The sequence below is a fragment of the Bolinopsis microptera genome, chromosome 11, assembly GCF_026151205.1.
Source record: "Bolinopsis microptera isolate Bmic1 chromosome 11, MBARI_Bmic_1.0, whole genome shotgun sequence".
In the NCBI taxonomy this organism is placed as follows: Eukaryota; Metazoa; Ctenophora; class Tentaculata; order Lobata; family Bolinopsidae; genus Bolinopsis; species Bolinopsis microptera.
Window position 1 is genome coordinate 15,415,993 of NC_087082.1, and position 13,643 is coordinate 15,429,635.

The window sequence follows — 13,643 nt, forward strand, 5'->3', positions numbered from 1 at the left end:
TCCTAAATGATTTTTGTTAATAAATGTATACCTTGTTTTTTACAGCGAGGTGTCTGTAGATAAGTGAATTCTGTCCCCGCTGTGCAGGTCACTTCACTGCTCCCTTGGTTGAGAGCTGCTGAGTCGGTGCACATCACTTTCACAGTGGTCCCTGGGACAACTGGGAACTGAACTGCTGGTGTTATCGTACTTGTCCAGTCAGCCTTGAGGCCAGTGCAGCCCACTGCAACTGTTGGTTAACACATGTTTGTTATTGTTGGAAATGACTATCAACGTAGTATGAAACTAGAGATTTGAGCTTAGTAAAAATCGAATCTATATGTTATGGAAACGTGATTCAGAGAAAATTTAATTTTTCTGCCAGTTGATGAAACAATAAAATATCATATAATTTACTCGAATAATTTCAGACATACCGCATACAGTTTTATCAGTGTTTGCTTCTTTTCCAGCTCCACAAGGAGTACAGGAACTAGCACCTGATGAACTGATGGTATTTCCGGTACATAGTTCACACGAGGTCCTATCATCTGGCATGTAACTTCCTGCTGCACACGTTTCTGAAAAAAAATCACATGCTAGTCAATAACAGCGTTGTTTTTAGGTATATTCCGGGGTAAGCACAGGGCTCCAATGCTCTAAATTACAGTGGTCATGATCTATCCTATAGTGATAATGACCACAGTCCCCTGCGAAGAAGGAGAACCTGATAATCCGATCTTTGGGTTCAGTTGTCGTATTTCCGATTTCGGTGCAGTTGTGATGTGACCTGGGTTCAGTTGTCGTTTTGGGATTTAAGTTGATTGGTCACCCAATTAAGCTGATTGGGTGCCTGTTAACTGCGTGGGAACTAGGTTCAATTGGGTTCAGTTGTCGGTCACCCATTTTGCCACTAAGAAGCTGAGTAATGTTCAGAGTTAAAAGCTTCCTCATTTGTGTTTGACCATTAACCTCCTCTCCCTATACATAAAAAGTTTGTAACTACTGATTCCAGTTTATAAATATCATTTTTAGGACAAGAGCACCAAAGTTATCATAATCACCTGTAGCTGTTTGATATCTGTAGTATGTTGAAATCTTGTCCTTTTTATTTCCACTAGGAGTATGGAACTTCAATCCGGATAGTGTGTTCCTCATCGCGCATTTTCGATTTTCATCCGTGTCTTCATAGACCCATGTGACCTCCAGAACACCGTCAAACCATATTAGTAGTTGAGTTGACGTCTTCAGGAATGTCAGAACACCAGCTTGTTGGAAGAAAGGTGCTTCTTTCTTTAGGGAGTCAGAGCCCCCACCACACTTAGCTGCATTTATTGCCGTTGTGGTAAATATGAACCAGCCTATACCCCCGGCCATCGTCCATCGGATATCGTTATCAGCATCTATCTTCTTGTCAGTCCTGATCTGGAACCTTTTACCCTCCACTATCTCGGTTATCAAAGTGCCCCTGTCTGCATCTGCAGGAACTCGGATCCACTCACTATACTGAGTCTCTATAGGGAGATATAGAATCATCAGTTTTGGATTTATGTCAAATGTTGAACACTAAACTGAAAAAGATGAAATTATCAAAATAGTGACAGAATTAACGTGTCATGTGTGAATACGGGACACTATGTTGTGCAATTTGAACCACATCAGACCATTTCTTTCCGTATTATTATATTTTCCGTCAATAGGAGGGCCTGTTTCCTCAGAAACTTAATTTTGTTAAGGGTAAAAGTAAAAGTAAGGGTAAGGGTTTGAACTTTTATCCCTAGGTAAAATTGTACCCACCATGAAACGTGATCTTGTACACCTGGTTTGCACTGTGTCCACCTTCGCCATCAGCTTGACAAGCACTCGACTCTCCATATTTATTGTAGGTCTCTTCTGCATCTGTTGCACTTGAACACCAACCTCCAGCCTGTATAGCAAATACTCTGTATCCAAAGGACAAGGCTGCCTTGAGGCACTTTTCATACGCATCAGTTCTTAATTTGCAATTATCTTTGAGTAGATCGTGTTTCTCTTCAATCGGCTGTATAGCTCTATCAGCTCCTTTATCTTTCCAGCAACCAAGATTCTCTGTGACCACCTCTGGGTCTTCTGAACAAATATTTTTATTAGAAAGGATTATATGTTCACTTTTTTATAATCCAATGCAATATCTATAACTTAATAATTGGGGTTTTCCTAAAAATACAACGACCAGAGCAGATTCTGATATTAGGGTTCGGGCGCGAGGTCACCGGGTCCGAAAGTCGCAGTAACCCGAGGGCTGCAGTCAATGTGCACCAGGGGTTTAGGAAGCGGGGGGGCAGGGGGGGGGCCATCGCCCCCCATGAAATCTGGGCAAGGGGCCAAAAAGGTCCATCTTTTTAATTTAGGTTTCTAAAAATTTTTGGGAAAAAAATTTTTCCCCGAAAATTTTTTAAGTCAAAAATTTTTTAAGTTAAAAATTTTCTAAGTCAAAAATTTTCAAAGTTTTCTTAGAAACTACTTTTGTTCATGTTTCATGCTACCCTGATATGATCATTATGAGCCAAAATTATTTTTTTCGGTTTTCGAAGTTCGATATACGGTTTTGGACTCGAGAGTTCCCCTTTGTAAATGTAATGCGATCTCGGAAGGCATGCATCCCCTTCGCAATACAAGCTCGGAAGCGGGAGCTCTGCCTTCAGAGGTACGCATCGAGAACGACTCGGACCGAAAATTTTCGAAAAGTCGAAATTTTTCAAAGTTTTTCTGGAAATTACTTTTGTTCATGTTTTATGCTACCCTGATCATTCTGGGCCGAAAATATATTTTTCGGTTATTTTGAAGTCCGTACCTACATTCGGAAGGTTGTGGATGTGATACTGATTAAGTGTGTGACATGTTTAACAAATATTGATATATTTAATGAAAAGATTGCACAGTGTAAACAATGTTTCAAAATGTTGCACAAGAACTGTGTTAAGTCTAATATTTGTTCGTCATGTATGCCCTTACCCTTACTTGACTTAAACACTGCTACTACCAGTACTGTTGAATATATTGAAACTGATTTTTATTCCGAACAACCGTTCTTTGCTCCTTTTGAATATTATTACAATGAAATGATAGATTTTATCCCGGATGTTGAAACTCTTAGCGAGAATTTACAAGATTGCAGCCAGATACTGCGTCAGTGCGTCTATTATAAGTTAGATGATTTTGAAGAAAAAATGAACGACAATGGATTATCGTTATTAAGTTTGAATATTGATGGATTCAGATCAAATTTTGACTGCTTTTTAGTGCACCATGGACGTTTCAAAGCTGATGGATATTTCCTTTGTGAAACTAATGTAACAGAACATGAGTCACAACCATTTTACATACCGGGTTATAATAAATTTGTACTTAATCGATTATTGAAGGAGGATGGAAAGCTTAAACACAAAGGTTCTGGTTTGGTAACGTTTTTGCGTGACAAATTTAATAATATTAATCAAAAATTTGAGCTTTGTTATTCTACCGTTGATTTTGAATCACTTTGTGTTGAAATAACAGTTAAATCTGAAAAGTTACTAGTTGTTAATTGTTATAGATCACCAAGTGGAAACGTTGATTCATTTATCGATATGTTTGGCAGTATCTTAAGTAAATTGAACACATTTAAGGGACACAAAAGCTATATTCTTGGTGACTTTAATGTAAATCTATATAACTCCAATTCTAGTGTTGTTAGGAGATATTTAGACTGCATGTTTAGCAATAACTTTTTACCAATTATCTCACGTGCTACTCATTTTGGAGGCTTAAATGGCACATGTATTGATCATATACTTACTAACAATATATCTAACATAATTTGTAACGGCCTTATACGATGTAATATAAGTCGTCACCTTCCTACATTCGTAGTTTTGGACTATAATTTTGATCCTAACGAAAAGTGTAGAAATAGAAATAAAGTAAATATTAATGACTTTTTATTACAAGGGTTTTTGAATGATTTTAAATTATTAAAATTTGATCTTGAAAGTGATTCTGCCGAAAATATGTATTCCTTTTTTGACAGAAATTTTAGAACACTGTATGATAAGTGGTTTATTAAAAGTCAGAAGTCTAGTGGTAATAATTCTCTTCTTCGCTCTGATTGGATTTCAATAGGAGTGGGCAAGAGTAGTGACACTAAAAACAAACTCTATGATATTTGGGTTATGAATAAAACTAGAGTTAATTGGAACAAATATGTTGATTACAAACGAGTGTTTGATGCTATTAGAAGTAAAGAAAAATTTGAGTATTTTGATAAATGTTTTAAAGCAAATCAACATGATTTGAAAAAGACTTGGAAACTGATAAACGGTTTACTAGGTAGGAAGAGATCAAACAGATTACTAGTTTTTCCTAATCAAGATGCAGCGCATAATTTTAATTATTATTTTGTTAATATTGCTAATGATCTTTTACTAAAAACGTATGGTGAAAATGCTAACGCGGATTTAACAGATTTTAATAAATATATGCCTGAGAGGAACATAAGCGAGCTATCGGATATTAATTTTTCAAGTGAAGAAATAAATAATATTATAAGTAAGCTTAATAATAGCAAGGGTACGTATTATTCTCCTAGGGTCCTCAAACTTTTAGCTACCACTTTAAGTCCTTTACTGGCTGATATTTTTAATAAATGTGCAAATGAAGGTTATTTTCCGAAAGAATTAAAAGCAGCAAAAATAATTCCTTTGTATAAGAATAAAGGATCTATTTCTGATATAAGCAATTATCGTCCTATTTCAATGTTACCTGTTTTTGCTAAGATTTTCGAGAAGTTAATACATAAAAACGTATCTGATTTCTTTAATAAGCACAATCTTTTCTGTGATAATCAGTTTGGTTTCCGCAGTAAGCACTCAACCTTTCATGCACTTGTTTCAGCAGTAGAAAATCTTCATGATGCTATCGATAATAAGAATTTTACATTAGGTATATTTATAGATTTTTCCAAAGCTTTCGATACAGTGCGGCATAATATCTTGTTAGAAAAGCTGGAGAACTATGGTATTCGAGGAAATGTCATTAAATTATTAAACAGTTATTTATCAGATCGGTTTCAGTATGTTAGCTATGGGGGATTCGAAAGTTGTCTCTTGAAAATAACCTGTGGTATTCCACAGGGGTCAGTGTTAGGCCCCCTGCTCTTCATTATTTTTATCAATGATTTGGCAAATATTTGTGAGTTAGCTAAATTTATCCTCTTTGCAGATGATTTAAACCTTTTTCTTCAAAATAAAGACCGAAATTTACTCTACAAAAATGCTAATGAGGTATTATCAAAGATTCACGACTATTGCTGCTTAAATAGGTTAATCATTAATTTTGAAAAATGCTGTTTTATGGAATTCGGAAGTAGTAAAGTTCCTAAGAATCAAAAGTTTGTTGGAATACTTAACAACCAGTTTAATCAAGTGAATAAGTGTAAATTTTTGGGAGTCATTATTAATTCTAATTTAACGTGGAATGATCATATTACCAATGTAATAACGCAAGTTTCAAAATCTTGCGGATCACTCTACTCCATAAGTTCTATAGTACCAGCCAAAGTGTTAAGACAAGTATATATTTCACTTGTTCAACCATATTTAATGTATTGTATACCACTGTGGGGTGCTGTTTTTCACCATCCTTTGCTGCAAAAACTGTTTGTGTTGCAGAAAAAATGTATTCGTATTGTGAGTAGAAAAACAATAAAGATTGATCACAAGTTTCAACATACGAAACCAATGTTCTTTCGTTTGAAATTATTAACCTTGTTTAACTTATTTACATACTTTACTGGATGTATTGCAATGAGGCTACTTAAAGAACAAATTCCTGTTGATGTTTATCGCCGGTTTAGCAAGTCAAGTAGATCATGCAGACTGCTATATCCTAAATTCTCAATGTCTAAGACCAAGAATAGTAATTTTGTTTTTAATGCATCCAAAATTTTAAATTATCTCCTTGATCATGATGTACCGTATCATATTTTGTCAATTTCACTATTTAAAAAGAGATTTAAGAACCATTTGCTTCATATACAAAACCTAGGGCTAAATGGGGATCATGGATGGCTACCATGTAATCACGATATCTTCTCGAATGTATCAATTTCATAAAATAAGTTAATTTCAACTAGGGAAATATAAATTGAAGTTAATGTTTTGGGGACGTTTGTGTGTTTTTTGTGTGTATTTTATTGTGAGTATTTAAAACAAGATGGGGACTATAATTGTAACGGTTTTAGTGTATACGTCTTTATTATTGTTGCCTCCGATTTCACTACACTGACAACATTCACTTTTTATTTTTTGTGTTATTTTTTACTTGAGATCTCATATCATAAAATTTTACCATCGCGATACGGGTATTAATTTACCTCCCAGCGGTGAGACACCGCTTCCCTCCATCGCCATGTTTGAAGCTCTCCCATCATCTGTTCTACTTCAGAGGGAAGTGATTTATTTTATATTTTAAAATTGTTATTATTCCAGTATAACAAATACATTTTCTAATCGTGTAAAATCGTGTAATCGATTGGTTTTATGTACTGATTATAGAAAACGTGATATTTGGCCCACAGATTTGAAGGAAAATACGCAATTTGACGCAAAAAACTGAAAAAATCGCAATTTGTCGTGAGGCCAGGATCTGAAAAATCGCGATTTGTTGCGGCAACCGTGAAAAATTAAGCCTGTGGCGCGAAGCGCCAAAAAATATTTAGAATTTGGCCCCCCCATGAAGAAAATTTAATCATTCCTACACCCCTGATGTGCACACTGTATCTCGACATACACTGTATATCGTCACGCATGTTAATTGTTATATCGCCATGTAATAGAATGCCTTACAGTTATTGGACGATAAGATACGATCAGTAATGTCAGAGCTTAAAAACAGTATAATTTTTGGGTGTGTTACTGCTTCATCCTAGATTTTTATTTCTGTATTAAGTAATTTAAAAGGTTCATTTATATCTTACGGATCATCCGATCATCATCTTATTTTTTAAATTATGATCTGACATAACAGTATTATTAAAAGATTTTAATTCCAACTCTATATAAAATTTGTAAGTACGAGAGTAGATTTTTATTCGACTTACGTGATGGTGACATACTAGATGTTGATACAACGCTCATCAGCAGTAGAAATACACCAAATATATGGTTTCTTGTCATCTCTAAAATTGTTAAACTTAAGTAATTAAATCAAAAAAGCCGTATGTTTCAACTGAATCTGAAAATCGAAATATTTTCAACATTATTATGTAGCTAATGATTTAAATGCAGCTATGTAAGTGTAACGGAACAGAAATATTACGTCCATTGGAGTATTGAAATGAAAGGGGGGAAGCCAAGGGGTATTTTGGGGTATTATGGGGAATGCCTTAATGGATTTTGGAAATCCCCCGTAAAAAAGTCCCCCATAATACCCCAAATTTATTCTAAATATTCATTGTGGGCAACAGTTTATGTTTTCACTAACCAGTTTTAGTCCATTGTTGTTCAATGCATGTTTTAGAATGTGTTTTTTTAACACATTTTTTAGACTCAACAGCCAAATTTCGGAACTGTTGCTCTGCTTATGCTTATGACTTATAGTTATTAAATTAATATATTCCCCTTTGTACTCATGGATCTGGTGAAATTCCCGTCTAAACCATTTTGGCCCCGAGGCCGGGTTTGAGACTTGGAATACGTCAAGGAACCGATCGGAAACAAATTTGGCTTGGGTAGAAATTTTAATTAAGGAGTATGTTGCAGTTTTGCGCAATCGACCACGCTTTTTTTGGTGCTTTTGCGACTTTGAGATAAAACTTTGGCCTCTGATTAGACTTGTACATAAAGATTTCAAAGTCTTATGACATTAGGACATTAGTTATGAGGCTGCACCTATTTGCGCTCTGGTGATAATACTATAATAGCAATTACAGATACAAGATATCTCGGCTTCTGAAGAGCTAAATGATCAAATTGGACATTTAAATTTTTTAAATGACCACATTGAGTTAAGTAGAGCATAATGTCATAGTTCTCAGTCATTAGTCATTAGAGTTAAGAGCTTAAATTGGACAGTAAAATGATCATACTGCTGAGTGGGGTAAAGCCTAGTTTCAACGTCCTCAGCTCAGGTATAAGGCTGTCGAGTTAGACCAAAAGCTTGCAAATTTCACCCCCAGAAAAACCAGGTTATGTCAAAGCAACAGCTCCAAGTTGGCGTTTTCAATTTTACAACGCGAGTAAGCTCGCTGCTAGGGTAGGAGAGGCTATGACATTAGTATGCTAATCCTCTGGGGCTCTTTAAAGAATAGAAAACGTAGAGAGGACAGTCAGGAATCTTCCTTGCCTTCAAACCTTTTGTTTCACACATTTCCTGGCCTAACGAGTTCTTGGATTAGCCTAGAACACCAGATAATTTTGAACAATTTGATGGCTCGTATACGGTTCTTGCAACCACGCTAAATATTCAACGCTCATTTTAGTGGATCTATCTGGCGTCCTGGTGGATTTTATCGATCGCATTAACCTTTAAACCTATTGTCATAGCGGAGCAATATACACGCCCAAAACAACGATAGAGGAGCGGTTTACACGCTCACAGGCAACCACGTCTTGTGTAACTTCAGGAGTCTAACACGCTCACATGCTATCACGTCTGTTTCTTACCTATGTTAAGGAATGGACTTGCCATCTCTTCAACAAAGGAAAAGCTCTTATAGCCTCTACAAAACTTAGAACCGCAGCATAATCGCTCTACCCACTGGCAAATAACACCTTCCGCAGGAAGCTGACACGCTCACAGGCTCCCATGTCTTTTGTAACCCAAGGACTCTAACAGGCTTACAGGCTTCCACATCTGATCTCGTGTTGCCACAGGATTTGGTTTTAGATCGGACACTCAAAACAACAATAAAAGAGCTGCAGTCTACAGTGACGTTACAGGAACACTGCATACTCCTACGAGTTGAACGCAGCAGGCCAATACCTCCCCTGGAAGTCCCTGTCTCTCCGTCTTTAACCCGACGGGGTTGCACCAGGGGTGGTGGTAACAGAGCTTCAAGACTCTCTGAGTCTGTTTTCGATATATGAATATGGTATATACCCTAGGAGTCTCTCTCTCTCTTTCTCTCTCTCTCTCTCTCTCTCTCTCTCTCTCTCTCTCTCTCTCTCTCTCTCTCTCTCTCTCTCTCTCTCTCTCTCTCTCTCTCTCTCTCTCTCTCTCTCTCTCTCTCTCTCTCTCTCTCTCTCTCTCTCCAGCAGCAGGAGTTTGAGACATAGAGACGCGTTGTGAGAGCCACTGAAAGGAAGGCTTACAGTCGACGCTGACCAATCAAAAGAAGAATAGACCAAAACCTATTTTTACGCTCTCTCTCTTTGAAACTATGCTCTATAAGATCATTCTGAATGTTTTACTGTCCAATTTAAGCTCCTAACTCCAATCAGAAACCAAGTTATTTTGATTTTAAGTGCTGTAGTCGCAACACGCGACAGTATACAACTCAACATTGCTATGACTGAGAACTTTGACATTTCAAACAAGACCACATTTATGTAACATTGATAAATGGACAATGATATTTAGTTATGATATGTTTATTAATTTTTTTAAAATTGTATACTCCAGAGCAGTAGCGTAATGTCCCCCCCCCCCCCCCCCCCTAGGGGATTAAAATTAAATTATAGATCCACTATCCCCGCTGAAAAAAAGCGTCCCCTGTTGGCGCCCTCCATGAAGGAGTTTGGTCTTCGTCAATTGTCAAGGAGCTTGCGGAGAGTTTCTGGAGGATTGAAGGGGAGGAGAACCGTTGAGTGCGAGCAAAATCAGCTCTTAGATCTACCTTCCACTATTTCCAGCTCTACCCAGCTAACACTAGTATCATCTAATTATAGATTTTCAGCAGCCTCAATGGAACCTCTGCTCTATTCTACTACCACCAGCAATCAGCACACAGCACCCTCAAACTGCAGCTGTTATAATGTTATATATGATCATTTCATTATCTTTGTTACGTTGGAGAATTTGCATCGCTAAACTTTCTCATGTCTTATCTGAATATAGCAAATGAAAACACTGTTTACGAATCTAAATAATATAATATTAGAAAAACAAACAAAGGATCTCAAAACGATTACATATCAATTAATTTATATAATTACTGTAAATATGCTGATAAGACATCATTACTATGCTAGCTGTTGGTGAGCTAATAGCTAGTAGTCACTTAGTGATATTAAGATAATGATTATAGACCACACATTCATACTAGAATGCTTTACACATTCAATATTCAAGTTTTTATGATGCACAATTAATGTTAACATTTCTACGATATAAATAATTCAAGACTATTCTCAAAAATGAAAAGTTACATAAGACTACATATTAGTTTACGTTATGAACTCTATACATTCAAATGCGCTAGAGTCCTACTAGAAAGGTCCCATCATCAAAAAAGTTCATCAGCTTTTCTTTATTCGGTCTCAGTCTCATCTGATCTTGAGTTCCTCCATCTTCCCGATTCTTTATCTAAAAAGAATTGTACGATCGTTATACCATGGGATTTCCGAGAGGAATGTTGATACAAAGCTAAAATCAGTATCATTTTCTATATTTAGTTATTAATATTGAACCTTTTCCATTGCCCAGAAATCAGGTAACATGTCAAAATATTCTTAGTTAGTTAAGCACATATAATATTAAGTAAATACTTAATACTCACTTATGTAGCGTAATTGTTAAATCAGTTCCTTAAATAGTAAAAATGGAATTCAATTTCCAACAGATTTTATACCGTCGTCAACTGCTATCAAACGTCCTTTTCACAGTACCTGACACTACTGGCACAAGCAGTGGAGGGATGATATCTCTTCCACTGGGAGACTTTGGGACCGGAAACTGATCCGGCCCCCAAAGAGGGGTCAGATCACGTCACCAATTAGTGACGTATAATTAGTGATGTGATTCATGGATTGAATTTAATTGACATAGAAATGTGCTAGATCTGGGGTAGAGTTCACATGTCAATTTTGTAAATCATAGCTGTACATTAAGAAGTAAACATGATCTGACTGCTCGACTCGTAGATCACATAAGGGACGGGAGCTCTTGCTAAAGGGGGGGGGGGGGGGGGGGGGGGGGGTTCTCGTATCAAGGGATGTGAGACGTACGTGTCAAAGGCATGCAAGGGGAGTGAGCCGATCTAGTGTTCTAGGTATTATAAATATTGGGTGATAGAAGGTAGTAGTATCGCATTCTATCAACAGTCATGCCTACCTTCTCCAAGTTCCTCAACGGTTTCAGAGGATGTCAACAGGTGCTTGATTCTGACCAGGAGGTGACCGGGACATGATTTCAGGCCTGACCGGGACCGGGATACAAAATGTGACTTGACCGGGACTGAGATTCAAAGAGATTATCAATTTACCGGGACCGGGACCGGGACCGGGATGAAAAATGTGACTTGACCGGGACCGGGACCGGGATAGCTCAAAATTGCCAATTCCGGTCGATTACTGGTTAATTCATGATCATAATTTATTACTCAAACTTGTTTAGCAATTTTAAACATTGTTGTATTTGGCTCAGAGGATGTTTGAAGATGTTGCTCTAAGGAGCAACAGACTATCATCTGGATCGGCTTGCTGTTGGAAAGACTCCTTCCAGCAGTATTCTGTACGACCTTTGTTCTTTCTACACGACATACCCAACTCATATGAACTCTACCCCAGATCTAGCCCATTTCTAGGTCAATTATATTCAATCCATGGATCACATCACTAATTATACGCCACAAGCTTCAAGCTTGCATGTTAATTACTTGATGACGTATATGGTGGATCATATCACTCCGGCCCCAAAGTCTGGCAGCCATCTCTTCACTGCTTCTGTCAGCTGATTAGTTGAAATAATACTGGAAATCGTCCCACCGATTTCCAGATAATTTATTAAACTAATAAATAATTATTTATTTAGGATTTATACCCTTAATAAATAACTGGCACATATTGTGTAGTCTCCTAGATACAAACATTGTGACCAGTATTTGAGGGTAATATGATCATCTCATATTATAATAGGTGGACAAATCGACCCACTTTTTACTTATATGTTTTACCTTAGTAAAGGATAGATAAATTAGAAATACTTACTGAAGCACTTTTCAAACCCGTAACCAGACTTGTGGCCCTTTGGACACTTATCGCAAATATTGTTGTTTGAGTCATGATATGTCTTTGGTGGACAGATCTTACAGAATTCTACCTCTGTTATGAGTTTGTTGTGTTCGTTTTCCGGTTCTGTACACTTGACATTTCCCCCTTCGCACTAATGGGGAATTTTAAGGGGGTATCAGTCAATTATTCATTAAAATGTCTAATATATCTAAGTAAAAACGGCGGATATTAAAATGACACAATTTCGATCCTCTGCAAAGTGCAGTAATTTATTGACATGATGATCATGATAGCTCTGATCTTAAAGAGTTTAAGTAAACTCAAGATACAAGAGGTGACGTACCTTCCATTCGGTACATCTTGCTGCTTCTGTCTTTATAAAACCTGTTTTACACTTGTAACTGATTACAACAGTTTCTCCGTCAGACCACACATCTAGGGTGATTTAATTTGTTGAGAACAGCAGTGATTGTTTTATTTGTATTTATTGTGTATTTTCATTAAAGAAGAAAACTGAACTGACATAATCTTTTTTCGAAGTTCTATTCTTACCTTTAGTTTCATTAAACTCCAAGTCTTGTGGCAATTGTTCTTTTACTTTGCAACCTGAAGGGACACAGATTAATTTATTAGAACTGTTCGTCGTTTCTATTTATCGGATGGTTTTGTTATCACGATAAGGCTTTTCTACTTGACTAGTACAACTGAGAAACTGGAAATTAATCAAATAGTTGTTGAGATTGTGACATAAATTTGCTAATAAGCTGTTCTAGTTGTGTTGTTTTGTTGATAACTCACTATTTTCATCAAAACATTCAAACGACATATCGTTGAATTCCACATCACCGCTCGCACCACAAGTTGCAGTAGTTCTAGTAGTTGTGTCAGAAGATGGGATGTAACCAGTAGCACAGGTGACCATCACAGTGTCTTCTTCTTTCATAGTGTGACCAGTGGTTTCAAAATTGAATTGAGGGTACTGGTCCTTTTGACATGCTGAAATTGATACAGTTAGCTGGAGATTTACAGCTGCAAATGATGTCTTGACTGCTATGTTTACTTTCTGGCTCATGATTAGATAGCTCAGTCCGCAGAGATTATTAGGAAATAAAACCATTAAAAATTATCTTCACCTAATTTGGACTTGATCCTTACCGTAAACAATCATCATTACTTCTGTGTCAGAATGTGGAGAATCGGGAAACTGCCCAGATGTGACTCTGCAAGTGAAAGTTCTATCTTTTGTAACAGCAGCTCCCGTAACCTCAAGGGTAGCCGTCTGGCTGTTACCATCCAATGTCCCAGATTTTGGAGTGTAGCTGTTATCTTCTCCATGAGCCTCCACCCATTCCACTTTTACTAAGCTTGTTATACCTTTTATCACACAGGAAATAGTTGCGTCTGTACCGGATTTTACTTCAGCGTCGTTTACTGCAACATCTGAATGACAAGAAGAAATATTTAATTGGAAAATGT

General features: G+C 36.9%; 1 protein-coding gene across 1 annotated transcript in view; it reads left to right on the forward strand.

The window, feature by feature from the left end:
- The first annotated feature begins 1,307 nt into the window (after positions 1-1,307).
- The window catches only part of LOC134823506 (uncharacterized), a 129,401-nt gene continuing 117,065 nt past the window's right edge, over positions 1,308-13,643 (forward strand). Inside the window, exon 1 of the mRNA XM_063834990.1 lies at positions 1,308-1,318. The gene's annotated coding sequence lies outside the window, so the exon portion shown is untranslated. The remainder of the gene's footprint in view (positions 1,319-13,643) is intronic.